Raw genomic sequence first — 14714 nt, forward strand, 5'->3', positions numbered from 1 at the left:
GCCCCCGCTGGGTGCGGTCGGCGCCTGGGGCTGGGGGTGAGCCTGGCGGGCCAGGGGTCGCGGACGGCGGGCGCCCGGGAGGGGCGGGCTCGGCTGCCTGCGCCGGAAGTGAGTGGCGGGTGGCGGGTGGCGGGTGGCGGGCGGGAGTGGGGGGGGAGCGAGCGGTCGGACTCCAGTCGGTCTGCCCGGCGGCCGCCCGGCCGTCAGCCCCGCCTTCTGCGTCTCGGCCGGACGCGGCTGCTTTCGGATCCGCAGCCGCTGGGCGCTGCGGCCGCCCCGCCCGCCGCGCGCTCCGCCCAGCCCCCGCCGCCGCTGCCAGAGCGGTCGGTCGGTCAGTCAGTCACGGAGCGCGCGGCGCGGGAGCTGCGGACCCTCGCGGCGTCTCCGGAGAAGGAGCGCCGCGCCTGGGGAGGAGGAGGCGGCGGCGGCGGCGGCTGGACGAGCGCGAGCGGCGGCTGCCCAGCCCGGGGCCGCCCCGGAGCCGGGCCCGCCGGAGGACCGAGCCGTTGCCACGGTGAGTGCTCAGCCTCGCTCTCGGGCCCGGCCGGGCGCAGGGTTGGGAAGCGCTGCCGTCGCTCCCGCCTCCATTTTCCCGGCGCCCGGCCCCGCCATCCGGGCGCGGTGCGGACGGCCGAGCCTGGGGCGGGTCGCGGCCGCGGCCGAGGTCGGGGCCGGGACTGGTCGGACCTTGCCCGTCAGGCGGCCGGCCGGTGTTTGGGGGTCGGCAGGGCCTGGGCTGGACCCTGCGCCCCTGGGGGCCGCGACAGAGGGAGACAATGAGATGCAGGGCCGCCTGGGGAGGGTGCGGTTGGGCTTCTCCGACCCGGCACCGGGGACTGGTGGCCCGGGACCGCGGGAAGGAAAGGACTATTCCCCCGACTAGCCACAGAAACCAGTGATTCGGTGTCTGGGGTTCCCCGGGTTTCAATGCTCCCCATCTTTCGTAAATGAGTTCAGTGCAGAGATTTAGGAAGGCGGGGCACCTTCTGTGTCTTCTTTCTAATTAAGCAGGCTGAGTAATTGCTCCATTGCTTTTGAGCCCATCTCTTCTGCGTCTGTTTGCATTCCCGCCGGAAATCCAAACTGCAGTTCATGCGGGGGGGAGGGGGTGAGAAGGAAGGCAGTGTAATAGCATTAGGATGCCTTCGTTTTAAGATGGTTTGAAAGATGTGGTTAATAATTCAGGCGGAGTCTTAGGGTGTCCCCGCGGTGTGAACTGGAAACCGTGTAAGTCATTGCTTGTAAGCATGAAGACGTGGCTTAGTATGAAATAAGAGCTTTGGGGAAGGGTGTAAGCGTTACATCAAATGTGACTTGTTTGTGTGTATCTCATATATTCTGTGGGAAGGGCAATTGGGGAAATCTGAGCGAATTGAACGGTTCACTTAGCCTCCAGATAAGGGTTGGTGTTGTCGGCAGCATTTGTCTTGGTGATGTGGAGAGCTGCCTCTGTGTGTGAAGTCCGCGGTAAAGGGACAGTAAAGGTAACCAACCGGCTAGGGATGGGGCGTGATGGGGTTATTAAAATGGTGGTAGTGAGTCCGTAGGAATATTAAATTCAGCAAGTATTTATGGAATACCTACTATCTGTTAGGCAGGGTGGGGGATATAAAGTGAACAAGAGTGCAGCGTATAGCGATGGAAAGAGCTCTTTGAAGCCAGGGGAAACCAGGGGCGCCGTAAGCACTGGAATTGGCTGGTAGTGTGACGTTGGATAAGCTGTTGAACTCTCAACAGTACGGTTCTCTATCAGTAAAATGGGAATAATTAAGACCACCTGCTTACCTCCCGAGATGGCTGTCAAAGGATTAAATGAGATAATGTATGCAAAATGCCTAGCACCTTGCAGGGCACCACGGCGTTTTTAACAAATGTTAATTCCTTTTCTCTCTATCCTACTGCTCCTGAGATTTTCTTGGGGGAAGGTGGGAGACGTGAATGTAGGTAATTGTAATGCAATGCATTATATAATAAAATGTTGAAGGAGAGGTGCAAAATGGGGAAGTGAAGAGGCGAGGGAATAATTCTAAATTGGGAGCACTGGGGGAAAATTCATGGAAGCTGTGGCATTTAAGTGGAACCTTTAAGGATGGGTAGGATTTCAGCTGATGTAGATGGGCAGGGTGAGGACATTCCTAGTAGAGGTGGAGGAATTGAGGAACAGCAATGGGGGAAGGGCAAAATTAGAGACACTCAAAGGCTTTTTAGCTCTTGTTGAGTCTGACCTTCAAAGATTGTCTCTGTTATTTTGCTTTCTGTGTTGTGAATTTACCAGAAACCAGATTTAGTATATTCAAGTAAGTACAGAAATGTCTACAAAGCTTAATACATGATTTTTTGGATAAGACATTTTGTGGTATTTGGACTGCTTCTCTCTCCTGTTTGAATTTAATAAAGAATTATTTGTAGCTAGTTCCTTGTGATGAATAATAGTTCTATTTGGCAGAAAAAGCCGCTGATATGTCAGTCAGAGGTCTTACTAAGATTATATAGTGAGTAACTGGCTGAAAGATATGGAGCAGTGGGCACATATTGGGTGTGTCTCACTCTTGATCAGTATTGTTTGTTTTCACAAATATTTTAACACTTAATTTTCGGAAGAGGTGTTTTTAACCATTGTCTTGTCTTTGAAAAGAATTAAAATGGCTTTTCTTTTGGTTTTGCTACCTTTTGGTTCCCATCCCATGCATAATTATTTATTAGATGAGCATGGTGGATGGCTATCACAATATTATTCACAGATACTTGGACACACATTATAAAATCTCATGACTTTGCCTTGGTTCTGAAGTAGTTGAATGTCAACATTAGTATTGTTGATCTCAAACACTTATTTTAGGAAAATTAATATTAGCAAAACAAGATATATGACCTCAAGCAAATCACTTTTCTTGGACTCTCAATTCCTTTACCTATAAAGTGAGAAATTTGGGTTAAATCACTGGTTTTCAATCTGTGTTTTACTGAACTCTAGAACTCTGAATAGGACTTTCAGAGGTTCTCCAGGTGTTTGAGTTTAATTGCATTAAAATTGTGTTTTAAACCCAGAATAATAAAAAGCAACTACTTTTTGAGATGCACTATTTTAAGTGCTTTACATGTATTGACTTATTTCATCCTTGCTATAATCCTGTGATGTAGGTTCTGTTAATATGTGAAAAAACAGGCACAGACTACAGAGCTATAAAGTGGCAGAGCTGGGTTTGAAAGCAGGCAGCATAACTCTTAAGCTTGTGTTCTTAACTACATTCCTATATTGCCACCATAATAAATAACACGCAATTTTTTTTTATTGTGGTAAAATATACAACATAAAATTTACCATTTTAACCATTTTTAATTGTACAGTTCAGTGGTATTAAGTACATTCACATAGTTGTGCAGCCATCATCACTGTCCATCTCTAGAACTTTTTCATCCTCTCAAACTGAAACTCTACCCATTAAACATTAACTTCCCACCCCCTTTCCCTCTGGCCCCTGGTAACCACTTTTCTACTTTGTCTCTGTGATTTTGACTACTGTAGATACTTCATATAAATGGGATCATGCAATATTTGTTTTTGCTTTTTATCTGGCTTATTTCACTTAGCACGGTATCTTTTTTTTGAATATCAAATTTATTTTTATTTTGGGGGGGCATAATTAAACCTTTTATTTTATTTTATTATTTTTCTTAACATCTTTATTGGAGTATAATTGCTTTACAATGGTGTGTTAGTTTCTGCTTTATAAAGTGAATCAGCTATACGTATACATATATCCCCATATCCCCTCCCTCTTGCATCTCCCTCCCACCCTCCCTATCCCACCCCTCTAGGTGGTCACAAAGCCCTGAGCTGATCTCCCTGTAGCACAGTACCTTTAAGATTCATCCATGTTGCAGCATGAATCAGAATTTAATTACTTTTTAAGGCTGAGTAATATTTCATTGTGTATATACCACATTTTGTTTATTCATCTGTAGATGGACATTTGGTTGTTTCCACCTCTTAGCTGTTGTAATACTGCTCTGAACATTGGTGTACACATATCTACTCAGGTCCCTGCTTTCACTTCATTTGGGTATATACCCAGAAGTGGAATTGCTGGATCATATGGTAGTTCTGTGTTGGATTTTTGAGGAACTGCCACACCATTTTCTACAGCAGCTGCAGCATTTTACACATTTGCAGCTGCAGTCAGCACAAGGGTTTCAGTTTCTCCACATCCTCACCTCAACACTTGTCATTTTCTGTGTTTTTGATAATAGCCATCCTAATGAGTGTGAAGTGGTATCGATTTGTATTTTTCTAATGATTAGGGATGTGGAGCATCTTTTCATGTACTTGTTGGCCATTTGTGTATCTTCTTTGTAGAAATGTCTATCCAAGTCCTTTGCCAATTTAAAAGATCGGGTTGTTTTGCTGTTGTTGAGTTGTGGCAATTCTTTATATACTCTAGATATTAATCTCAGATCCATGATTTACAAATATATTCTCTTATTCTGTGGGTTGCCTTTTTACTCTGTTCATAGTGTCCTTTGATGTATAAAAGTTTTTCATTTTAATGATGTCCACTTGATCTATTTTTTCTTTTGTTGCCTGTGCTTTTGGTGTCCAGGAAATCATTGCCAAATCCAACATCATGAAGCTTTTCCCCTGTGTTTTCTTCGAAGAGCTTTATAGTTTTCGCTATTATATTTAGCTCTTTGACCCATTTTGAGTTAATACTTGCATATGGTTTTAGGTAAGGGTACAACTTCATCCTTTTGGTTGTGGATATCCAGTTTTTCCAGCACCATTTTTGAAAGAACTGTCCTTTCCACATTGAATGGTCTTGGCACCCTCTTGTACATATATATAAAATTTTCTCACATTGAAAACAGTAGTGCTGCATTGGTTACACCTGCTTAATTGGGGGGGGGAAGCATTCCTTAGAATGAAGCTTTTACTATCTCTGATTATTTGTGAATTTTAAATGGGTAAGGAAAGTTGTAGTTTGCAGTTAAGTTTTTTAAAAATTCAGTCCTGTGCATGTCTATTCATATAGAATTGTCTAAATAGTACATTACTATGGCATATAAACTGCGTTTGGTTAAATGACAGGCAAGACTCAAGCCCATTCCTTTGGGGGTATACTCATCCTGTGTAAGTCAATTTGTTTAGTAACAAATGAACATGTAACACTGAGTCCTGATACCATGTTACAGTATAGATGTTTTATAGCTCATTGCAAGTTTTAGGTTTTTCTTGTTTGCCTTGTAAGCAGTTTTTAGATATTGTTACTAACTCATTTTGAAAGAAGAAAATTCTTATTTAAAAATTTTCTCAAATCAATTTAATTGAAACATACCCTGAGACTGCAAAACAAACCATTAAAAGCTACTAAGAAAACAAGCGCTGCTACCTACTTGCAACTACTTATCTGAGTAAAATAAAAACAAAACTTTACAGAAATAAATGGGTTGTTTAGGTGTCAAGACTAACATCTCTAACCCTCATTTGTCTCTTTGAGTTTTTAATAAATTATATTTGAACATAAAATGGTATTAGCAGTGCTTTTGCAGTTATATATATTTGCCATGCTGCGTAAGATTTCTTCTGGAAAGGTTTTGTTGTGAAATATTAGAAACCCCTCAGATTATATGATGTCTACACTTCATCCTGTGCTCTTAATCACTGTCATTTTAAGATATAGTATTTACCACACTTTGGGGCAGATGTCTTAAAATACATCACTCAGGGCTTCCCTGGTGGCGCAGTGGTTGAGAGTCCGCCTGCCGATGCAGGGGACACGGGTTCATGCCCCTGTCTGGGAAGATCCTACATGCCGCAGAGCGGCTGGGCCCGTGAGCCATGGCCGCTGAGCCTGCGCGTCCGGAGCCTGCGCTCCGCAACGGGAGAGGCCGCAACAGTGAGAGGCCCGCGTACCGCAAAAAAACAAAACAAAACAAAAACATCACTCATAACTTATAAATTGACTTTTTAAAAAGCATATGTTCTGCTATTCATAAAATATATATTGTTACTCTGCTTTAGGCAGAGCTACACATAATGGAGAAATCAAAGAAATAGGTATATCTCCCCTCCAAAATAGAGGGGATACTAGTTTAAGTGCAGGATACAAGGAATCAGTAGAGAATGTAATTTAAGGGAGCAGAGTGTAAAAAGAAACAGAAGGGACTGGTGTTTGTTAGGCTTGGAAAAGAAGCGACAAGTCATCCCTTTACATGAGAAGAAAAGCAAGATTGCGTGGCCCATAATTGATGTCTTGTCATTTGTGTAGCACTAAAAATGTAAGCCCCCTGGTGAAGAATGGTGAAATCTGGAGAAAATTAGAACTGTGAACATATTGAATAGGCCCAAATATTGTAGAATTACAATAGTAAGTACAGTTTTTAAATTGTACTTGAAAATTGAATGCTTTTTTGGAAATCACTTTTAGAATGATCTTACTAAGTTTGATATGTTTGAAGAAGAGTGTTAGCTAAGTCAGTACAGCAAAATAACTAGCAGTGTGACTTGAAAATACAATATATTCTTTATGTATCCCAGACTGTACGTGCCTCTATCCATGGTTCCAAGCATAGTTTATTTTCCCTAATTTTTCTGGTCAAAATTCTACTCATCCTTTGAGTCCCAGTTCCATTGCCACACACCTTTGTGAAGCTGTTTGATACTAAGTAGAATTCATTGCCTTCCTCTTCATTCCTCTAGACCTTACTTGATTTTCCCTGTATTGTAAATAATTGTATACTGTCTTAAATCCCCGATTCTGGAGTATTGGATCTAGTTTTACTCATCTGAAGTCTCTCAGTCCCAAATATAATAGAAGTGCAATAAAAACGGTTTTAATGAGGACTTCCATGGTGGCGCAGTGGTTAAGAATCCGCCTGCCAATGCACGGGACACGGGTTCAAGCCCTGGTCCGGGAAGATGCCACATGCTGCGGAGCAACTAAGCCCGTGTGCCACAACTACTGAGCCTGCGCTCTAGAGCCCAGGAGCCACAACTACTGAGCCCGTGTGCCACAACTACTGAAAAGCCCCTGTGCCTAGAGCCCACGATCCGCAACAAGAGAAGCCACCGCAATGAGAAGCCTGCACACCGCAACGAAGAGTAGCCCTCGCTCGCTGCAACTAGAGAAAGCCCGCATGCAGCAACGAAGACCCAACACAGCCCTAAATAAATAAATAAATATTTTAATGAAAGCCATCATTTGAAGAATTCTTTATGGTTGGTGTTACATCTCCTGAAAGGATCCATAAAAATCTAATAATGTTTATTTTATTTATAAAGAACAATTCTTTCTCGCCTTATTTGGTTTATTTTATAATGTAACAAATGACTTTAGAGACTTGTGAAGGGAATCAGTGATCCTCTTTATCTGTGAATAGAGTTCTTTATAAATGTTAGTAATGGCTCAAAAACCTTTTTGTTTACCCTAAGTTTTTAAAATAAATATTTGTTTTTTAAAGCAAGCGTAATGAATACAGTGCATTATGTTTGAAAAATCTTGGTTTGTACTGCTTAGTAATACAGAAATTCCAAAGTCTGGATCTTAACTTTGTTTATTTTGGTACTTGGTTTTAATGCTTGTCTTAGCTAAAAGGCAGCTCATGCAGGGACACGTACCCCAAAAGAATAACTGCCTCTTTGGCTATACTTTCTAAATGGAGATACTCATTGTTGAATTTCTGTCCATCAATTATGCAGATTTGGCTAGCAAAGTTTGCCCTTTCTGTGCAAACCAATGTGAGGATTTGCATTTATATGTTTTTAATAAATGTATTCAAAATCCAGAGAAACTATGTATGGAAGGCACTTAAAGAATTAGAAAATGGTTTTTCTATGTTTAGAGTGTGCAGGTATGAGTATTCAAGATGACACACATTGACTTCTTTTGAAATACAGTTATTTTCTTACTAAAAAAATGCTTCATTTACCTTTAAGGTACACGTAGATTAACTATGTTTTTGTTTTTAAAAACAACTGCTAGGTAGCATACTGCTAACCGTCACTGATCACAGAAAGTCAGCAAATTTAGACTTTGTGTGTGTGTGAAAGATAAATGCTTAACTCATCTTTAAATTTGACAACTCTTTTAAAATACTTTGCCATGAGACAACCAGTAAACCTGTTTGGTATAAAATATTTAACTGGTCACTCCTCAACTACATCAGCAACATTCTGTAACACTTGGTGCTGTTTCTGCATCAGCTTGTCTTTTGCTGCAGTAGTTGCATTTGAGGTTAAACCTTACTTCCCCTGCCCCAACTTTCTTTTGTTGAGGTCAAAGCAGCTGCTTCATGAAGGATTAGATAATACAGTTTTTCCATAAAATATTGTTTCTATAAAGGAAATCATTTACTGTAAGAATATGTCTTCCCTGGAACACCAGTCTCTTGTAGCAATTTACAAAAAGGTGCATTCTTTATTTCTTTTCTTTTTTTTTTTTTTTTTGCGGTACGTGGGCCTCTCACTGTTGTGGCCTCTCCCGTTGCGGAGCACAGGCTCCGGACACGCAGGCTCAGCGGCCATGGCTCACGGGCCCAGCCGCTCCACGGCATGTGGGATCTTCCCGGACCAGGGCACAAACCCGTGTCCCCTGCACCGGCAGGCGGACTCTCAACCACTGCGCCACCAGGGAAGCCCTGTGAATGTTTTTTCTTAGTCTGTGGCTTCCCTGTTTATTTTTTAGTGGTGTATTTCAGATAGCAGAAGTTTTGATATTGCACTTCATCAAAATGATCAATATTTCCTTTTATGGTTAGTGATTTCTTTGTCCTAATAAATCTTGGCCCACACTAAAGTTGCAAAGATATCTCCCTATGTTTTTTCCTAGGAGCATTATGATTATAGTTTTCACATTTCAGTCTGTAATTCATTTTGTTTATGGTGTGATGTAGAGGTCGAACCCCACCCCCCATCCCATGTTTATACAATATCCATTTGTTCCAGCATCATTTATTTAAAAAAAAAAAGTGCTTTCCATTTTTGTCAATTATATCTCAGTAAAGCTGAGGAAGGCCCCCTTTCCTTTCCTCCTTTGAAATCTTCGTTGAAAATATTTGACAATAAGTGTGCGTCTATTTCTGTACTCTCCATTCTGTTACATTGATGTAATTCTCTCTTCTTTTGCTAGAATTACATTGTCTTGATTACTTAGCCTTATAGTGAGTAAGAAGTCAAGGTAGAGGATATCCCCCAAGTTCTTTTTGCAGATTGTTTTGACTATTTTAGGTCACTTGCCTTTCCATATAAATTTTAGAATTAGATATTGGGATATACACCAGGAGTGTTATAATTAAATCGGAAACCTAGTCAATATGGGGAAAATTGGCTTATAATAATATAGTATCTTCCAATCCATTAACATGGTATATCTGTCCATTTATTTAGATCTCTAATTTCTCTCAGCAGTATTTTACATTTTTCACTTGGCATAGAATAAACACTGCTTGCTGTCCTATTTGTATCTTTTTTTTTTATGGCCAAATCATACTTTACACAAGCTTATTTTTATAAGTAAAGGTTTGGTATGGAGATTTTCCATTTGATAACCTTTATCTAATGCATAGATGAAGGGACCACCTGTTCTGATGTGACAGTGCCTCAAATAGAGGAGACTGAAACATATCTTTAGAAACATTAAAGCAGAAGCTTACAGCTTTATAGTTATTGGCATAATTCTTTTGACTTGTATGGTTGTAGATATTAATATTTAAAGAGACTTATCTTTATTAGCATAGCCTAGTATTTTTAGAATCAGAAGTAAAACAGAATCTTATCAGTTTAATTGGGGCATTAGTTCTTACCAGAGGAGTTTGCATTTTGTAGTTTGCCTTTTCTTCCCCCTTTCATTAATAATACTAATGGAAATATGCAACTCTCAGAAATGGATAAAGAAGAAAATAAAACATAATCCTACCACCCAGAACTGATTACAGTTAAAATTTTTGGTATATTTTCTCGTGTGTGTGTGTGTGTGTGCTTGCACATGCCTGTTTATATAGCTCATTATCGTATGCATAATTTAGTTCTTCTTTCATTTAAATGCTTATATCACTAGCATTTTCCCATGCATTAAATGCTTTATGAATAATTTACAACATCTGCATTATAATCCAGGATGGACAATAAAACACACTTGAATTTACTCAGTTTTTCTTTTCTTGTGGGATATTTAGTTGCCTTTCCCCCTCCCCGTGTGTGTGTGTGTGTGTGTGTGTGTGTGTGTGTGTGTGTGTGTTTAATATTTGGCTTTAATGAGCATACTTGTTCACAATCTTTGTCCGTATTTTTAATGTCTTTCTAACATTGTTTTAAAGTCAGAAAAGTTTTAAACTGAAGTGTAAGATATGATAGACATCTACATACTCATCACCAGGAGTAATCAATTGTTTATATTTTGCTTCAAATAATTTGTTGAAGGAGAAGTAACAGATATAACAAAAATCCTCCCCAGATAACAATTTGTGTTATTCTGGTGCATATTTTAGCGCATTTAACAAATGTGTGTCCATAAAGTTTTACTTATTACTGTCTGTGCTTTTGAATTTTATAGAAACAATAAATTATATCTTCTTCTAAAATTTGCATATTTTACTCAACTGTGTGGTTTGAAATTATTAGTACTGGTTCTTGTAGATCCAGTTCATTCTTTTTATCAGAATAAGCCAGTTTTTCCATTCCTCTTTTGAGGGGGGTTAGTTAGATAGATAGGATGCCACAGTGAACATCCTTTTACATTTCTCCTGGTGCTTGTATCTTACGTATTTGGGCACTTAGAAGTGGTATTGCAGGATCATAAGGTGCATAATCTCCAGAAGGCTCTCCAAAGTGGTGGGGAGTACATGTCCCGACCGGCAATGTTCTCATTGCTCCACATCCTCCCTGCCCCCTGGTTTTATCAGACTTACTGTTTTTGCCAACTTGATGAGTACGAAATGGATATTTTTTTCTTTAGTATGTTTTTAGAGATATTGTTATTAGGATGGGAGCACAAGGTTCTGTAGTGTATTCAGTGAAACTTTTTATCCTTGGAAATTGTATTCTTTCAGATATCCATTAAGAAATGTTTTCTAATCACACATTAAAACTTTTAAAGAGTTTTGAATAAAAGCATTGTTGTTTATGTTTATTCACAGTGGGGTATAATTGTTTTGTCTAAAGAAGTATTATCTGCCCTGGCTATAAGACTGATATTGGAGAATTGCCTAAGATGCATTAACTCTTATGTTGTGACATCTGTGTAGATAATTTAGATGATTATTTGGCTCACAGAACCTTGACTGATTTTACTTCTAGTGAGCTTTTTGGGGAAACATTTAATTTTTTAAATCATGTACAGTCAAGTAAAAATGTAATATCCAGTTGTAATTTTTTTCATTTCAACAACTGACAATTGCTTATGACACAAGAGTAGAAATGATTTACTGTGGAAATTCTGAATGTATTATTCCTACAAAAGTTGTCTTCCCTAACCCTTTTCCCTACTGTGTGTGTATAATAATACACATTTCCAGTTTAAAATATTGTAACATGTAGGCACATTAATTTTTTTTTTTTTTTTTTAAACATCTTTATTGGGGTATAATTGCTTTACAATGGTGTGTTAGTTTCTGCTTTATAACAAAGTGAATCAGCTATACATACACACATGTTCCCATATGTCTTCCCTCTTGCGTCTCCCTCCCTCCCACTCTCCCCATCCCACCCTTCCAGGCTGTCACAAAGCAGCGAGCTAATATCCCTGTGCCTTGCGGCTGCTTCCCCCCAGCTATCTACCTTACTACGTTTGTTAGTGTGTATATGTCCATGACTCTCTCTCGCCCTGTCAAAACTCACCCCTCCCCCTCCCCATACCCTCAAGTCCGTTCTCCAGTAGGTCTGCGTCTTTATTCCTATCTTACCCCTAGGTTCTTCATGACATTTTTTTCCCTTAAATTCCATATATATGTGTTAGCATACGGTATTTGTCTTTTTCTTTCTGACTTACTTCACTCTGTATGACAGACTCTAGGTCTATCCATCTCATTACAAATAGCTCAATTTCATTTCTTTTTAAGGCTGAGTAATATTCCATTGTGTATATGTGCCACATCTTCTTTATCCATTCATCCGATGATGGGCGCTTAGGTTGTTTCCATGTCCTGGCTATTGTAAATAGAGCTGCAATGAACATTTTGGTACATGACTCTTTTTGAATTTTGGTTTTCTCAGGGTATATGCCAAGTAGTGGGATTGCTGGGTCATATGGTAATTCTATTTGTAGTTTTTTAAGGAACCTCCATACTGTTCTCCACAGTGGCTGAACCAATTCACATTCCCACCAGCAGTGCAAGAGTGTCCCCTTTTCTCCACACCCTCTCCAGCATTTATTGTTTCTTGATTTTTTGATGATGGCCATTCTGACTGGTGTGAGATGATATCTCATTGTAGTTTTGATTTGCATTTCTCTAATGATTAATGATGTTGAGCATTCTTTCATGTGTTTGTTGGCATTCTGTATATCTTCTTTGGAGAAATGTCTATTTAGGTCTTCTGCCCATTTTTGGATGGGGTTGTTTGTTTTTTTGTTATTGAGCTGCATGAGCTGCTTGTAAATTTTGGAGATTAATCCTTTGTCAGTTGCTTCATTTGCAAATGTTTTCTCCCATTCTGAGGGTTGTCTTTTGGTCTTGGTTATGGTTTCCTTTGCTGTGCAAAAGCTTTGAAGTTTCATTAGGTCCCATTTGTTTATTTTTGTTTTTATTTCCATTACTCTAGGAGGTGGGTCAGAAAGGATCTTGCTGTGATTTATGTCATAGAGTGTTCTTCCTATGTTTTCTTCTAAGAGTTTGATAGTTTCTGGCCTTACATTTAGGTCTTTAATCCATTTTGAGCTTATTTTTGTGTATGGTGTTAGGGAGTGATCTAATCTCATACTTTTACATGTACCTGTCCAGTTTTCCCAGCACCATTTATTGAAGAGGCTGTCCTTTCTCCACTGTACATTCCTGCCTCCTTTATCAAAGATAAGGTGTCCATATGTGCGTGGGTTTATCTCTGGGCTTTCTATCCTGTTCCACTGATCTATCTTTCTGTTTTTGTGCCAGTACCATACTGTCTTGATTACTGTTGCTTTGTAATATAGTCTGAAGTCAGGGAGCCTGATTCCTCCAGCTCCTTTTTTCGTTCTCAAGATTGCTTTGGCTATTCGGGGTCTTTTGTGTTTCCATACAAATTGCGAAATTTTTTGTTCTAGTTCTGTGAAAAATGCCAGTGGTAGTTTGATAGGGATTGCATTGAATCTGTAGATTGCTTTGGGTAGTAGAGTCATTTTCACAATGTTGATTCTTCCCATCCAAGAACATGGTATATCTCTCCATCTATTTGTATCATCTTTAATTTCTTTCATCAGTGTCTTATAATTTTCTGCATACAGGTCTTTCGTATCCTTAGGTAGGTTTATTCCTAGATATTTTATTCTTTTTGTTGCAATGGTAAATGGGAGTGTTTTCTTGATTTCACTTTCAGATTTTTCATCATTAGTATATAGGAATGCCAGAGATTTCTGTGCATTAATTTTGTATCCTGCTACTTTACCAAATTCATTGATTAGCTCTAGTAGTTTTCTGGTAGCATCTCTAGGATTCTCTATGTATAGTATCATGTCATCTGCAAACAGTGACAGCTTTACTTCTTCTTTTCCGATTTGGATTCCTTTTATTTCCTTTTCTTCTCTGATTGCTGTGGCTAAAACTTCCAAAACTATGTTGAATAAGAGTGGTGAGAGTGGGCAACCTTGTCTTGTTCCTGATCTTAGTGGAAATGCTTTCAGTTTTTCACCATTGAGGATGATGTTTGCTGTGGGCTTGTCATATATGGCTTTTATTATGTTTAGGAAAGTTCCCTCTATGCCTACTTTCTGGAGGGTTTTTATCATAAATGGGTGTTGAATTTTGTCGAAAGCTTTCTCTGCATCTATTGAGATGATCATATGGTTTTTCTCCTTCAATTTGTTAATATGGTTTATCACATTGATAGATTTGCGTATATTGAAGAATCCTTGCATTCCTGGAATAAACCCCACTTGATCATGGTGTATGATCCTTTTAATGTGCTGTTGGATTCTGTTTGCTAGTATTTTGTTGAGGATTTTTGCATCTATGTTCATCAGTGATATTGGCCTGTAGTTTTCTTTCTTTGTGACATCCTTGTCTGGTTTTGGTATCAAGGTGATGGTGGCTTCGTAGAAGGAATTTGGGAGTGTTCCTCCCTCTGCTATATTTTGGAAGAGTTTGAGAAGGATAGGTGTTAGCTCTTCTCTAAACGTTTGATAGAATTCACCTGTGAAGCCATCTGGTCCTGGGCTTTTGTTTGTTGGAAGGTTTTTAATCCCAGTTTCAATTTCAGTGCTTGTGATTGGTCTGTTCATATTTTCTATTTCTTCCTGATTCAGTCTTGGCAGGTTGTGCATTTCTAAGAATTTGTCCATTTCTTCCAGATTGTCCATTTTATTGGCATAGAGTTGCTTGTAGTAATCGCTCATGATTTTTTTTATTTCTGCAGTGTCAGTTGTTACTTCTCCTTTTTCATTTCTAATTCTATTGATTTGAGTCTTCTCCCTTTTTTTCTTGATGAGTCTGGCTAGTGGTTTATCTATTTTGTTTATCTTCTCAAAGAACCAGCTTTTAGTTTTATTGATCTTTGCTATTGTTTCCTTCATTTCTTTTTCATTTATTTCTGA

At 39.7% G+C, this 14714-nt stretch overlaps 1 protein-coding gene across 3 annotated transcripts in view; it reads left to right on the plus strand.

Annotated features, from left to right (window-relative positions):
- The first annotated feature begins 366 nt into the window (after positions 1-366).
- Positions 367-14714, plus strand: part of RAPH1 (Ras association (RalGDS/AF-6) and pleckstrin homology domains 1) — a 97708-nt gene continuing 83360 nt past the window's right edge. For all 3 annotated transcript variants that reach the window (XM_032637444.1, XM_032637445.1, XM_032637446.1), the window contains exon 1: positions 367-514. The gene's annotated coding sequence lies outside the window, so the exon portion shown is untranslated. The remainder of the gene's footprint in view (positions 515-14714) is intronic.

The sequence above is a fragment of the Phocoena sinus genome, chromosome 7 (assembly GCF_008692025.1).
Source record: "Phocoena sinus isolate mPhoSin1 chromosome 7, mPhoSin1.pri, whole genome shotgun sequence".
Taxonomy (NCBI): domain Eukaryota; kingdom Metazoa; phylum Chordata; class Mammalia; order Artiodactyla; family Phocoenidae; genus Phocoena; species Phocoena sinus.